A 14,893-nucleotide genomic window follows, 5' to 3' on the forward strand; every position below is an offset into this window, starting at 1 on the left:
AAAAATTAAAGAATAAGCATGCTAGCAGCATCTACCTTCTGGTCTGTTTTGGGGGATCAGAGGAGACAAGGAAATGTCCTGCAAACTGGATGGATGTAGGGAGGCCAGATATAGCAAATAAAAATATGGACATCCAGTTAAACTGAAATTTCAGAGAAAAGTGAATACATTTTTAGTAAAAGTATGTGTTACCTATTGCAGAGGACATACTTATACTAAAAGTTAGTTCTGTTTTTCTATAATTCACATTTATCTGGGCATCCTGATCCCAGAAAAATATGATTGCTTGAGCTTAACAAATGGCAGTGGTTGACACTGCTTTCAGATTGAAGCAGCCTGGGTGCTTATAAAGGGGCTTCCTGAACATTAGAAAGTGGGTGAGAGGAAGAAAAATGCTGTACAGGCTCTGTTCATGACAGTTTATTATGGGGAAGATTGAAAGAGGAGAGGATGAAGTGGGGTGCCTTCATTTAAGGGTATGTGTGGAGGGCATTATACCAGACTTTAGGTAAGCCAGTTAAGTTCTTGGGACCTCAGCTCCTCCTACATGTAAAACAGGTCAAAGGAGATTCTCCAACTCTAGTCCCACAGATATCATCAGAAATGGCACTTTCTCATCATACAGACGTCACCTCCTCAGGGAGGTCTTCCCAGACTACTCCAGCCAAGATTCCTGTTCCCTTGCCCCAGCACATACTTCCCCTCCGCCATAATAATTATAATTTTCTGAAATTGACTTGATTCTCTACTTGATTGTTTGTTTACGGTCTCCCAGTTAAGTTCCGGGAAGGAACAAAACTAGTCTGACTTGTTCTAGCTGAATCTCCCAAGAGCTGTACCTGGCACATAGATGGTCCACAGATGTGGAATGAATGAAGAGGTGGCTGAATGAGTGAATGCAGTGTCACCCTTGAGGTCCCTTCCAAGCAGTCTTTCTCTTCTGGGGGGGGGGGCGGGGGTGCCGCGCCTGGGTTGCCGAAGGAGGAGGCGTGGGTGTCGGTGGGTGGGGAGGAGGCTGAGACCTCGCCTCCTCTAGGACCGGCTGGAGCGAGCGCGTCCGGCTGGGCGGCAGGCGCCGAGGGCAGCGCCGAGGCAGCTGCAGGGCCCGTGCCCCGCGCCCCGCGTTCAGCCGCCGGGGGTGTGCGCGCCCGCGGAGCCCGGCGCCGCGCCTCGGCGCCCCCACGCGCCCACGTCGCGGCGCGGGGACCCGGGCGGGGGCAGAGGGAGGGCCCGGCCGAGGGAGGGGAAGGGGCCGGTCCTCCCCGCGCAGGCAGCGGCCGCGGCAGCCCAGGAGGCGGAGGCAGTGGCGGCAGCAGAGGCAGCAACGTGCCCGCCGCAGTCAGCCCGGCCGCGTTCGACCCGCGCCCGCCTGGTCGCCGGCACCGCGCCGCGCCCGGGCGCCCTCTCCACTGCGCGCGGTGAGTACCGCCCGCGGCGCCCAGCCCGGGCCTGCCTGCGGGGATTCGCCGGGCTGGTATTGACCCGGACCCCCTGGCCTGGAGCCTCTCTCTCGCACTCGGCCAGCCGGGGCCTCCGCAGCTGTCGGGGCCCTCGAGGGCGCACCGGCAGGGTCGCGGCGTCCTGGGCTCCCAGGGTGTCTCAGGCACAAGGGCAGCGGGGAGAGCGCGCAGATCTAGGGAAAGCCCGTCCCGGGGCCTCAGTTTCCCCTTTCGCCCGGAAGGCCACGACCCTGAAGTGTGCGCTCCCGCGCGGGACAAGTGCATGACGCTCAGACTCGCCGGGGTCCTCCGCGTTTGGTTCGTTTTATGGCCCGGGTGGTTAGCGATGAGCGGCGATCCGCTTATCGGACCCAGAGACGCCTGGAGCCGGGAGCCTAGCTCACGCCCTCGGGCGCTGGTAATGGGGTAACGGAGCAAACGGCTGGAATCCCAGGGATGGGGCTGGAATGGCCCCCTGAACCTTTTTCTAGCTGTATCTCTTAAAAAAAAAAAAAAAAAAAAATCTATCTGCGCTCGGCCAGCTATGGTCCAGCTCTCCGGGCTTTGTACCGGAACCGGCGTCCGGGCGCTAGCTGAAGTTGGAGCTGAAACTTAGAAAACTTTACATCAGAAGGATGTTTAGAAGGAAGCGAGAGTTTGCTGTAATGGGACAAAGCGGAGAATGGAATGGGGTTGTTGCTTTTTTTTTTTTTTAGGAGAGCAGCCTGGGGTTTAAACGGCCGTGATGGCTCTTAAATCTATCTCCTGTCCCCAAACAAATAGGTTATACAATTAAGAAATGTTAGGAAAGCTTGACCGGGAAAAACTTTCGCATCCCCAAATCCTCAATACGCAAAATTCTCAGCTGCATGAAAGGGAAGCGCTTTGACGGTTTAAGGTTCCTACTTCCCTTTAGCGAAGCTTCGAAGCTTCACTGAGGCTAAGAGTTGACAGCATGCACGCTTGCTCTTTAAAAAGTAAGACTGATGCTGCGACTTTTATGGATAACTTTTTTCTTTTCTTCCCCCGAAATGCAACGTAATCTTTCGAATTACTTTTTTAAAAATAACCTTGAGGTGTATATAAATCACCCCTGGTGGAGGTACCTTTTAATTACGGGGCGCAGTGGAATGAGTGAGCATCGGAGCTGGGTGTTGTGGGCAAGGCAGAGGCAAGGTAGAATGATTTACAAACATCAAGTGAGAATCTGAGTGCTGAATTAGGTTTGAGTTAGGGCGCTCCCTTCCAAAGGAAATTATAACCAGCGGACAATTGTATTTCAAGCCGAATCTGTTCATTTCGCGAGCCCTTTCCTGCTTGAGTGAAATTTCTACTTCTAGTCTGAGCTAGTAGCTGCCTTACCAGCCTGTGGTCCTTTGGGGGGCGGCGGGGTGGGGGGGGAGTTGGAGGCGGAGAGGAGAACCTCCTTTTTAAAATAATGATTGTGAAAAAATCTTCACGCAACTTTACCCAAGAAAGGTTCATTTTTTCCCCCCACCTTTCTCTCCCCATCACTTTAAGCCCCTTAAACTTTATACTTCCTTGCATTTAGACATACTCAGACTAGGAAAACTTAATTAGTAATTTATGTAACAAATGCGGACAGTATGAATCTTACTTTAGACTAAGCATAAACTCCTGTTTGTATACCAAATCTCCTTGCCTTTTGAGGAAATTCTAAATTTTGCAATTTCGACCTATGCGGCTAGATCTGAAGGGACCTGACCTTTTAAAAAAGCACTTCATGTGTCCCATACCTAGTTAGTTGCTCCAGTCTTGTAACTGTAGGTTCACAATATGATAAACTATTTTACCTTAAAGGTCTCGGCATTTTTCCTGTCTTGAAAATAGCTCATCTATTGAGTGTAGCGACTGTATGTATGAGAATATTCTATAAACACATACATCTTTCCTAATATGAAATAGCTAAAGACAATACAACAAAATGTTATTATCCCAATACTTTGAGATTTAGAAAAACAGATGTTTTCAGCCCTGGAGTTTTAGAATCTTCTTTTCATGCCTTTTGTGTTGTATTAAACACATCATAAAGAAATATGATTTGTTGACTTGTTATAGGATTACCATTTGGCAAAAACACCCAAGACACGCTGTTTCAAATACGCGGTATTACTTCTGCTTTAAATTGCATGTAAGAGATCGCAAGCCTTGTTCCAGACGGATAAATTGATAAAATGCTAGCTGCTGTTGGGAGAGCAAAAGAGCCCTCCACACATACACTCACACAAAAGACCAAAAACAAAATAAATGCTTTTTGGTGCTGCTGAGTACATTTTGAATTAGGTTGAGCGAGCTACTGAGATCCTGGGCAGCTTGGGGAAAAGTATCCACAATTCAGGCACGTCCACTTTAAGACGTTTTTGGTTCCCCCAGGACAAGATGACTCCTTTCCCACAAAGAAGAAACCGTTTCCTTATTTTTTCAGTTACTTTTCCAAAGATAACTTGTGTCAGGCGCAGGAGACCAGAGTTATGCAGAAAGCCAACCGTAACCAGCTCCAAAAAACGAGGACTCATTCTTACTCCTTCCACCAGATGTTTTTTAGGTGTCCTCAGCTGGAATGCCCAGTTTGAAACTAATTAGGCCAGCAATAAACTCCTTGTATAATAAAATCGCAGGCCGTTATGCTGCATAAGTGGGGTTCCCGGCAGCTCATGACAGATGCCTCTCTCTGCAGAAAGAGCCCATGGCTGTCAAGAAAAAATGAAGGAAGTGGGAATATCTTGTTTGGATTTTTTTTTTTTTTTTTTTGCCTGGCCCTCAATATCCAAGCACACCACACACGGTGCCTTCTCTTCTCCAAGGAGGTGGGTTGTATCAGGGGTTGAGTTTTGTCTTTGAGGACAGGCCTCCTTAGCATAAAAATGCTCGGGGAAGAAGGAAAACCATAAGTATTAGGCAGTGGCCACAGGTCTGAGGTGTAGTGATGAGTGTTGGAGTGTGTGTGTGTGTGTGTGTGTGTGTGTGTGTGTGTGTGTGTACGCGCATGCGCACGGAGACTGGGTCAGAAGGCTTTCTCTCCACTAGGCACAGATAAAATGCAGGGTTCTTCGGCCTGACGTCAATTCCTTCCAGGAGAGGATAACTTTTTCCCCTTAAAGATTTTTTTACCTCTTTCTCCTGATGTAGTTTCTCCTTATCTGCAGGGTGGGGTTGTGGCAGGGGAGAGTTGGTTTGCGGAGATGAAGTGGCTGGTTATTCAGTTACCTCCGAAGGCTGAACCTTCTGCCTCTTGCCAAGATTGAGTTTTGTTGGTGGAAGGAAACTTTTTTTCCAAGCTAGCTGCTCTGAAAAAGGAGTCGGTGGACTCGGCTCAAAAGGAATCCCTTTACAGAGAATTAACCCCAGAGCTGAGAAGACACAGCCTGTTGACAGAAAACACACATATCCACTCACTCCCCGCCCCACAACGCCTCCCTCACTCCCCACCTTCCTCTCTGACCCCCAACCCCCTATATCATAACAGCTTTCCGAAGGGCCCACTTTTTGTCCCCCTGCCGTTTGTGGCTGTTCAAACAGTCCCAAACATACAAAACAAAAAGAAGGCTCTGGTAGGGAAGCAATTAGCAGAGAATTCGCCAGAGACAATGCTTCATTTTCCTATTTGAAGATCGTAACTGGCCTAATGGTGTTTAACTAACACCTCTTCTAATCCGAGGATAAACCCCCTCAGTCAGGTGACAAATACTTGAAATGACTGTCTTAGTTAGACCCACTGTCTTGCTGGAAATGAATCAGAGGGGCCAGAACTAGTTCTTTGTTGCGTGTGATTTAGAATCAATTCCAAGATACGAGAGTGCCGGCCAGGTGGATGGAGGGGAAAAGGACGAAGAAAGCCATAGGCTTTACTTTTTTTTTTTTTTTTGGCTGCTTTTTTTCTTTCTTTTGCTCACTTGCTATCGATCGCTTTGTCATTTCTCTCTGCTTAATTTCTGTCCTTGTATTTAATAGTGATGATGAAAATAACAGAGCGTTTGTATGCCAGGCCTGAAGTCAACTCTTGACATGTATTTTTCAGGATGGCTCTGACAACATTTTGAGTTAGGTATTGTTACTATTATTAATTTCCCCAACTTTGTTAACAAAGAAACGGAGTCACAAGTCAAATGTCTGACAAGGCTGAAGGGTGCGTGGGCCAGAATCTAGGCCTTTAGCCTTCTACTGACGGGGCTGTGAAAACCTTGCCTCCGAGAATATTTCTGCTCTCGTTTCCCTTTGAAAAGAGATGCTGAATTTGGATCATTTTAAATGCCCTGAGCACAATGATTTTCTGATTGTACCCTGATGTTTTTTTGCCACTGTCCTAAATGAAAGAAAAAGCAGACTATGTGTTTAGAAAACACAAATCTGGGCCTTGGTGAACCATGATATTTAGCAGGTTGTATATGGTCTATAAAGGAAAAAAAAAAGTTTATTTGCAAGGACTAATTTGATTTGTTCCTTCAATACTATAACGCTATGCATTTCAGTTCCTAAAAAGAGTCAATAAATTTACCGGCAGTGGCAAGGCCCAAAAACGTTACGGTAGGCTGTCCAAATCCAGTTTATTGGAAGGTGCTGGATCGCTATGGGTGGGTTGTTGTTTGGAGGTTGGAATATAAACATTTGGAGTTCGAAGAATAATTTGGAACAGGTGGTCCCAAGAGTCAGGTAACCAGAGCGATTTATCTTTGCCACTTTGAAGGTTAAGGGAGGCTTGGCGGTTGCCTGAATCTGGGACAGGCAGCCTGAGGGTCAGGCAAGGGCTGAGAGGGCCCCCATTTTGGGATGGAGCCTGGAGGGATGGATGAAGGGGTCTCTGCACATAGACCCAGGTCTGTAGAAAGCAGGACTTTGTCTTGCGTGTCATTGCCCATCTGATGATACTAATTAGGGTGCAGCAGTGACGGCTTATACGTTTTTGCAAAGGCTGCCTCTGCTCTCAGATATACATACACAGAAATTTACAACAGGAGCTCAGAGGAACAGGCAGTCAAGGAAGCAGGTTTACTTCTCACCAGTTTTGAGAATGTGTACATGCCAATTGTCTTTGCCTAATAATGCCTATTTAGACATATTTAGACTTGAACCAAAGATTTGAAAGAGGCTAGAAATTATTTTCTCTCCTAGTATCCGTAGTATTGTGTCAATAACATGAAAACATATGTGGTTTCAATGGTTTGGGTTTTTCCCCTCTAGCTTCCTTTTGAAGATCTAGTAAAGTTAGATTTTTAGATCTGTGCATTCCCAGCTTTAACATATCTGCACCCATGTACTTATAATCATTTGGAGGAGAATTGTCGGCTCTCTGTGAATTTAACTAAAGGAAAAAATGTTAAAATCGACATTTTTTTTCTCCGAAAGAATGAGGAACTGGAGGGTTAGACTACTGTTTTACTTTTGTCTCGCATCAGCTGAATCTGTCAACTCCCCTTTCTTTTCTGTTCATCTCCCAAGAATGGTCTTTCATAACTGAAACGTACAGTATATTAGCCAAAAGACGTTTTAATTTTGTTAAGAAAAATCATGCCAGAGACGGCCGAGTCTGTTTCAACCATTATTGTTTCTGTAGCGTGCATACTTTGGGTTTCATGGTTAAGATGTGGGTTTGCCAAGAAAGAAAATTACAGCAAGAAACTATGCTGAAAACATATACACTTCTGTTTGAGAAATGGGAAAAACACGGAAAAATTCCACACAGTAATTGCTTTAACGTGAGTTTTAAATGTCATTGTTTGACTTATGTCAAAAAGTCCCTCTTAGCTAATTCTCACAGATGCTGTTACCAAATACCTCACCTTAAAAATGGCAAATGTGGGTCTTACTCTGATGATCTTGAGGCTTTCAGAGATATCTGTAGTCCCAGTGGAAACATTCCAAATTTTTAGATTGTGCAGGCTGAGCTGTTTTTTTTTTTTTAAGGTTACTTAGATATCGATTTTATTTTCTTGACCCAAAATAAGAAAACACGGGGAATTCTCAAAAGCTTTTTACAGGCTGCTATTATGAGAAAAGAAGCCAAACCAACATGTATTAGGTCATGAGCTTGAAGTGCATAAATAAGCCCTTGAAGGTCACCAAAACAGGGCGAAAACCACCAGTTCTCTTCACCTCGGCCAAGTCTAAATTCCTGCCTGTTAGACGTGTTTGGTTCAAGTGGACACAGAGTGGGGGGTTCTGAGTCTACGGTTGAAAGATCTTGATTTGGATTCTGAAGACGTTCTTGCAGGGAGAAGCTAGAGTGGAAGGCTGGAATTCCCATCTCCTTTGGATCTCCCCCTCCCACGGCTCCACCAAAAAAGCAGGTTCCGGGGCCACCCCTTCGTCCAAAACTGAGGTTTCATTCCTGGTGTTTGGCGATGTGGAAGCCAGAGGTCGAAAATGGCTTGTGTTCCTTCTGGTCAACTGCTTCGCCTCCCATCCCCTTCCTGTAGTAACTTTGCGGTTAAGGTATTAGTAGTTTCCAAAACAATTTTGTTGTTGTTGTTGTTGTTGTTCTAAGAACACGTATGTGTTTTTTGGCTTGTGGGGTACAAGATGTAAGTACAGACCTTTCGGTCTTCGTTGATGGGCAGCTCCTGAAAATTCAGAGAGGTGGAGAGGATTCTGCCGCATCCCTGAATTTGGTACCAACACTGGGGCTGATGGAAATTCCACGCAGGGAGAAAATCTCCTCGCAGGAGACACAGAAAGGGTTTCGCTGCAAAGAAGATTGTTTTCTTTTGTGGGTGTGTATTATTTGCAAGGATGGGAACTTTAGTTTCACAGCGTTCTAGAAACACTTGTCTCCCCAGCAAAGGTCTGAATGCCCTTCCTAGTTGGGAAGGGGGAGGGGGAGAGAAGCCGAGTGGGCAGATTCCTGCCCCTCTGGCCTTTTGTGTGGCTGGTACAGTAGAGGGAAGCGGTGGCTCACTGCTTAGAGGGTGTCATGTGGCATAACAAGTTGTGACTTGCCGCTAATGTTGTAAACAAAGTTTTGTCCCCATCCAGCCGTGGAAAAGAATGGAGCTGAGAAGATTATTCACCTCCGGGTCTGTGATGGGGCTTTCTGGCGGTCTCCCCTTGCTAAAGAGCCCGGGCTCCCTGCAGACTTTAATTTTGGAGTGTGGAGTGAAGGGGGGAGGGTGGGAGGGGAGAAAGAACGTCTTAAACTCAGCAAATGTCTGAAACGCTCCGCATTTCTCCAGCATTGCTGTGATACCCACAAGAAAGACAGTGATAAGAGGACACAGAAGTAGGCTTTTGGGCGGATGGGGCTAAGCAGGGAGACTGGGGGCTTGCTAGTAGTTTCATGTAGAGGAGAGAGTTTTCGGACACCTTGGGACCCCTAGAATGCCTTGCTAAGTGTCTGTGGGAAACTAATTTGGAAACGTCTTTCCCTGCAGTTTTGCTGTCCTTTCTTCTTGCTTGTTTTTAGAGAATTAGGTTTTGGTTTTGTTTTTAAAAAAGACACAAGATTTGTTTGGGAATAACAAGTGGCTCATGGTTACTGAATACTTACTGTGTGCCAGGGTGCTAAGCAAACACTTATATTTCTGACTCCAAATAGCCTTAGATGGAAGGGTCTATTATTATTACCCCTATGTTACAGATGCGAAATTGAATCTCGTGGAGAAGTAATTCATCCACGGTTACATGGCTCATATCAGAGCCAGAATTGTTGATTCCTAACCACTAGTATACCCAGCTCTCCCAACTCCAACCCCCCGACGCTGGTGTAATGAGAGCTACGTTTCCTGTACATGTCTGCCTTGGAGAACTAGATTTCAAAGTCAGTCTCCACTTGTTTTGCCTGGAGGATATTATTCAGTGATGATCAGGTATAAAAGTTGGGTTCAGAAATAAGCGACTTTACCTGATTCTCACAGAATCTTGAGCCTGTTCTTATAGAATAACTAAAGTTTAGAATTGAAATCTGTTGAAATGGTGGCTGCATCACTGCAGTTAGCTGGTCTAAGCTATTGCCTATGGCCACTTCTGTGCTAGCAGAGTTGAGTAATTACTATAGAGATTGCATGGCCTTTTGTAGAATGTCTGCTGACCCCTGAGCTATTGCAATATGACAAGATAAATTTTGTTGACAAGGAATAACATTTACTTGGGACATGACATATACCATTTTGCTGATTTTATTAATACTATTTACTGAGTCCTACATGCCTTGTGTGTTGCATGGTGATGAGGAAAGTTACAAATGCATTCATTCACTCATTTATTCAGCTTTATTTATTGAGCTGTGTTCTAGGCATTGGGCTAATTAATGGCTACCCAAGGGCAAGAAGGACCCACCCAATCTGGCACCTCTGATAGCAGGATTGATATTCACATGGATCGCTAAGATTCATAAGCCAGGAGCCAGGCTGCTTGGGTTCAAATCCTTGCTCAGCATTAACCAACTACTTAATGTTGGGCAAGTTACCTAACATTTACATGCCTTGGTTTCTTCACCTATAGTTTAGGGTGGTTATCATGGAAATATGGGCTTCCAATGTGGCACAGTGGTACAGAATCCACCTGCCAATGCAGGAGATGCAAGAGACACAGGTTCAATCCCTGGGTCAGGAAGATCCCCTGGAGTTTGAAATGGCAACCCACCCCAGTATTCTTGCCTGGGAAATTCCATGGACAGAGGAGCCTGGCGGGTCCTTGGGGTCACAAAGATTTGGACATGACTGAGCATATGCACACACATCATGGAGTTCAAGCTAATAAATATAAAGTGCTTGCAGTAGTACATGGCAACTAGGGTGAGCTATATCAAAGTCAGCTACTGTATTATTGTTATCATTATTAACATTATTTCAGCTTAAATGCGTTATTTACATACTTGCGTGACCCTAGTCTCAGTCTCCCCTCTGTAAAATGGAGATGATGATAATAATGATAATAGTAAGTGCTTCAAAAGGCCATTGTGAGAATTTAAATGAGGCAGTACATGTAAAACACTTTGCTTTGCTACAGTGCCTGCCTACATTGAATGCTCAATAAGCCAGCTATTATGCTCAAGCCAGCTGTCATTACGCTTGAGGTTATAGGGAGTTACACATGATGTGCCTTTAAGCTATTGGTCAATGGAGTCCTTTTTCAGTATCAAGCGAATGTAGGGCAGTGGTTAACAACGCAGACCCTGAACTCAGACAGATCTGACTTGAACCTTAAGTCCACCACTCACTAACTATGCCAGCTCAGGTTGGGGGATGACCCCCTCAACTTCCCAAACAGTGGAGGCAAGGGTCGCTGTGCATTAGGAGGTCCTGAGGGTTAAAAAGGGTAGCAGGGTGTTTGGCACATAGTAAGCACTCAATAAATGCAAGCTTGCATTATTATCACCCCGACTCCTTGCCCTACTCCCACCCCCCAGAAAGCACTGAACATTAGTAAATTTTAATTTGAAAATAAAAGAACACATTTTAAAAGTGCCAAACAGATTTAAAATAATATTCATTAAACAAAATTAAAATATTCTATTAAAGCCAGACTTTGGGCTCAGACCAAATTTTTATAACCCAAGCTTAAAGGCCAAGGAGTCCCTCAGCCACAATGGGGACATTGTGATTGAACTTGAGACTTCAACGCTGCTATTGAGCGGTCTTTGAAATGCACGCACGTTTCCCGTTAAAATGAAAGGGAAGTCATAGGAAGGAAAAAAAGTGAGGTTCTTGCTCACCCCAACAAACCTTAATGAATTGAAAAAGAAAAACAAAAGATTTCTCATTTTTCTCCTGCTGCCTTATCCTGCCAAAGAAGCCTGGCCCCCTCCTAACCCCAGCTTTGAATGGTACCCGAGACCATTTCAGATCTGATATGCTCCACCAGCTAAGCTAGTATCAATTCTGGTCTTTGTCAGGTTTTATAGTTGTTGGTGGTGTATCAGTGGGAGCTGGGACCTGAGAGCCCAGCTGCTAGGGTCCCATCCCAGCACTGCCTCACCGAACTCTGCCTCACTCTCCATAACCAAAGATAACCTCCTCTTACCTTTCGGTAGCATCCTTCATCCTCACTGAGCCTTTCACCACACATGGGAAAAGTAACAGCAGTGGACTGTGACATCTTTCCCTAGGTGGGGTTTCTTGCCAACCAGTGGGTGGCATGACCTCCTTCTCAGACCTTGGCTGTGATGTGGGGCCATGAGACTGGGGGGAGGGATGCTGGGCAGCCATTGGGGAGGGCATGGGCTGGACTCCCAGATCCACCCTCCACCTGCTGTGTGATATTGGGCAGAGGACTTGGGCTCTCTGAGCCCCTCACCCATTCATGGGTCATTTGCCATCTCCTCAGCTACCCACTCCAGTGTTCTTGCCTGGAGAATTCCATGGACTGTAGTCCCTGGGGTCACAAAGAGTCAGACACGACTGAGCGACTTTCACTCACTCCTCCATGCTGGGTTTGTTAAACAGCTTCAATACAGTGATGGATGGGAACATGGTCTGCAGGTTCAGAGAGTGGTGGTTCTTACAGTGGACTTGCACCCACCCCTAGAAGTACTAAGAAAAGACAGAAAGTGACCACTACTTGCCTAGGGAATATTCCTTCTTATTCTTCAAGTAGCTTCAGTCTTGGGATTTCAACATTCTGGAAGAATCTACTGGTCTCTGAAGAGCAATCTTCTTCTTAATGGGGGGTGGGTGGGTAGGGAGGGTGTACCGTTTCCACGTTAAAACATGGATGAATATTTTTTTTTAGAGTTCTGTCTTTATGTTATTATACATTTGAAAAATAGCAGGCACTTCAGAAAAATGGTTTCGTATGTTTTTAACTGTGCAAGACAAAAGTATTTTAAAAATCAAGTCCACCAGGTAATTCTAGCAAAAGTGGCATCCAGGTATTTACAGCAAATAAGTCAAATAACAGAATTTTCTACTAACCAGAATTGGAATTCTGCACTCAATTTTCAGGGGAATACAGTGAAACAAACGAGTTTTCTCATTTGTAAAGTCATCTCAGAGCATGTGTCTGGACATATTCAGTCTGTATCTTGTATCTTCAGAAGAAGAATGGCTGTCCTTTGGATGAATATGATGATAATTAAAATAACCTCAGTTCCAGGATCTGTTCTGATCGACTATAAGGATCAGCTCACTTATTCCTCACAACAATTCTATGATGGAAGTCTATTACTATTCACATTTTCGAGGAGGACAGCAGGCACAGAGAGGTTAAGTAGCTTGTTCACGGTCACACAGCAAGTAAGGAGTAGAGCCAGGCTTGGTCTGCAGATGGTTCTAGAGACGGTCTTCATATCCCCTGCACTCCCTGCCTCTTTAACCACCATAGAAAAAATTAAATTTTCCTTCTCTTTGACCTTCACGTTACTGGACAGTTAATTAGTTAGGGACAGGCATGTGAGGGAAACAAAGGGACTGTCAGTCCTGACTGTAGTTTTTCAGTATTTTACAAGGATGAGTTGGTGTATTAGCCTCCGGTGCAGCATAATGCAGGGGTCAAGAGCCAGCCTGTCCAAGTCTACGACTTACTAATACTATCTTTGTGACCTTGGGTTTACTTCTTCCAGCAACAGTTTCCTCCCTTAGGAAGTGAGGATCATGAATCTACAACATCTGACTTAGCAAATATTAATCTACATCGTCAGCATGAACAACTATGCTCTGAGTAGCAGAGGGCATCTGATACACAGTGACTGGTTGTCTGGTGCTGTTTATTACCTGTTGGGGAGAAAGTAACTGTAGAAATTGTCTCTCCCAGTGAGGCACAGTTGCAGTGGGGTACAGTCTGGAGTGAAGGAGAAGGGAAAGAGCCTGGGATGCGGGGCTTGAGCTGGAAAACAGCTCAGGATTTTCCATATGAGATCAGAGACACTGGCTTTCCTCATCCCCACGTGAGAAGTTGCAGAGACGACTCCTCAGCAGGCAGCCTGGAACTCTTGAGCCCGCCGGGATTAGAATCTGCACTTGAGGACCCAACACCCCCTCCTCCGGGGGTGGGGGGGCCGGCAAGGCTTGACTGTCACATGACCAGTACCTGGCAGTGGGGAGACACTCCCCACCACCCCAGGAAGAGCTGGACTTTGGGCGTGAGCTCGACTCAGAGGCAGAGAAGATCTCTTCCAAAAACCCTTCCCCACTTGCCTGTGCAAACTCAAACACAACTGTAGGCTGCGATTCCATTTTTCTTCTTCTTCCCTTTCTTCTGTCTTGGAAAACGTCCTTCTCTCCAGAAGCCTCCGCCGAGTTTCCAGTGACCAGGTGTGCAGACCATCTGGGTTTGCTGCCTTCCGCCTTCCTCCTCCGCTTCAGCCCCCCTCCATTTCCTCTTGAATATAGAAAATGGAATTTCATTCATTCATTGAAAAATATGTATTGAGCACCAGCTGTGTACCAGGACCTACCCTGGACACTGAATACACTAGAGAACAGAAACAACCAAAATCTACTCCCTCGTGGAGCTACACTTAAGAGGGGGAAAGACCACAGATAAAAACCTGTATGTGTACAGTACACTGGATGTCAGACGGTCATGCCTCTGTGGGGAAAATAAACAAGAGAAGGTTGATGGAAACTGTAGGGGGGGCGAGGTGGGAATGAGAGGGCTCCCTGCGCAGACAGCCTCTGAGCATACCACCGCTGGAGTGAGGGAGCCCTGCCCATATCTGGGGAAGAGTATTCTAGAAAGAAGAAACCAGCAAAGGCAAAAATCTTGAGATGGGCATGGCCTGGAGCCCAGTGGACTAGGCCTACTGAATAGGGGGCAGGAGGAGGCGAAATTGTGATGGAGGGGCCCCATCCGGGAGGGCCATTCTGTATCAGTTAGACGTGTCTGAAGTCAACAGTATTATAATTTTTAAATGACTTTTTAGAAGTACATAGGACCTAAATCTGAGGTCAGTCATTGCAAGTTCAGATAGCCAGAGTGTCCAGCCAGGTAAGAAGTGAATGAAATGAGCAGGGTAATTAACCAGGAGAAATGAGGACTCCATATTGCCATGTGTTCTGATTTTTCAAAAGACACCGAAACCTGGACCTTTGTGAGAAATGTTCTGATTTTTAAATCAGCGTGAGGAACCACGGGCATGCAACTGCATGCTCACAGTTTAAGCCCACTCTTCCAAACATCCCTGTCGACCTTGGGAGTCTGACTTCAGTGAAAAGGCATCAAGCCTTTCTCAAACACTCGCTTTTCTTTTTTACCAATTCCCGACCAGAAGGATGCCAAGAGATGCTAAAAATTGTTTCCAGGAAAAAGTAGGACTTGAATCTCCTGGGGATGGGGGCTGAGATATCTTCCAAGGAGCAATCAGTTTGCTTCATTTTTTATGTCTTTCTCAGGACTTTTTCCTGATCACCCCTCATCATGGGTAATGGCAAACATGGTCCAAATCTGTCCTCCTTCGGGTTTCCATTAGTTTCATGATGATTATTATTTTGTCATCTGGGGTTGATTTATGAGCGGTGAAATGTTTGCAGGTTTCGTAAATGGTTGTCAGCCACTGTTTAGAA

At 45.8% G+C, this 14,893-nt stretch overlaps 1 protein-coding gene across 2 annotated transcripts in view; it reads left to right on the forward strand.

Annotated features, from left to right (window-relative positions):
• The first annotated feature begins 1,045 nt into the window (after positions 1 to 1,045).
• Positions 1,046 to 14,893, forward strand: part of EYA2 (EYA transcriptional coactivator and phosphatase 2) — a 261,448-nt gene continuing 247,600 nt past the window's right edge. For both annotated transcript variants that reach the window (XM_055545178.1, XM_055545177.1), the window contains exon 1: positions 1,046 to 1,418. The gene's annotated coding sequence lies outside the window, so the exon portion shown is untranslated. The remainder of the gene's footprint in view (positions 1,419 to 14,893) is intronic.

This window comes from Bubalus kerabau, chromosome 13 (assembly GCF_029407905.1).
Source record: "Bubalus kerabau isolate K-KA32 ecotype Philippines breed swamp buffalo chromosome 13, PCC_UOA_SB_1v2, whole genome shotgun sequence".
NCBI lineage: Eukaryota > Metazoa > Chordata > Mammalia > Artiodactyla > Bovidae > Bubalus > Bubalus kerabau.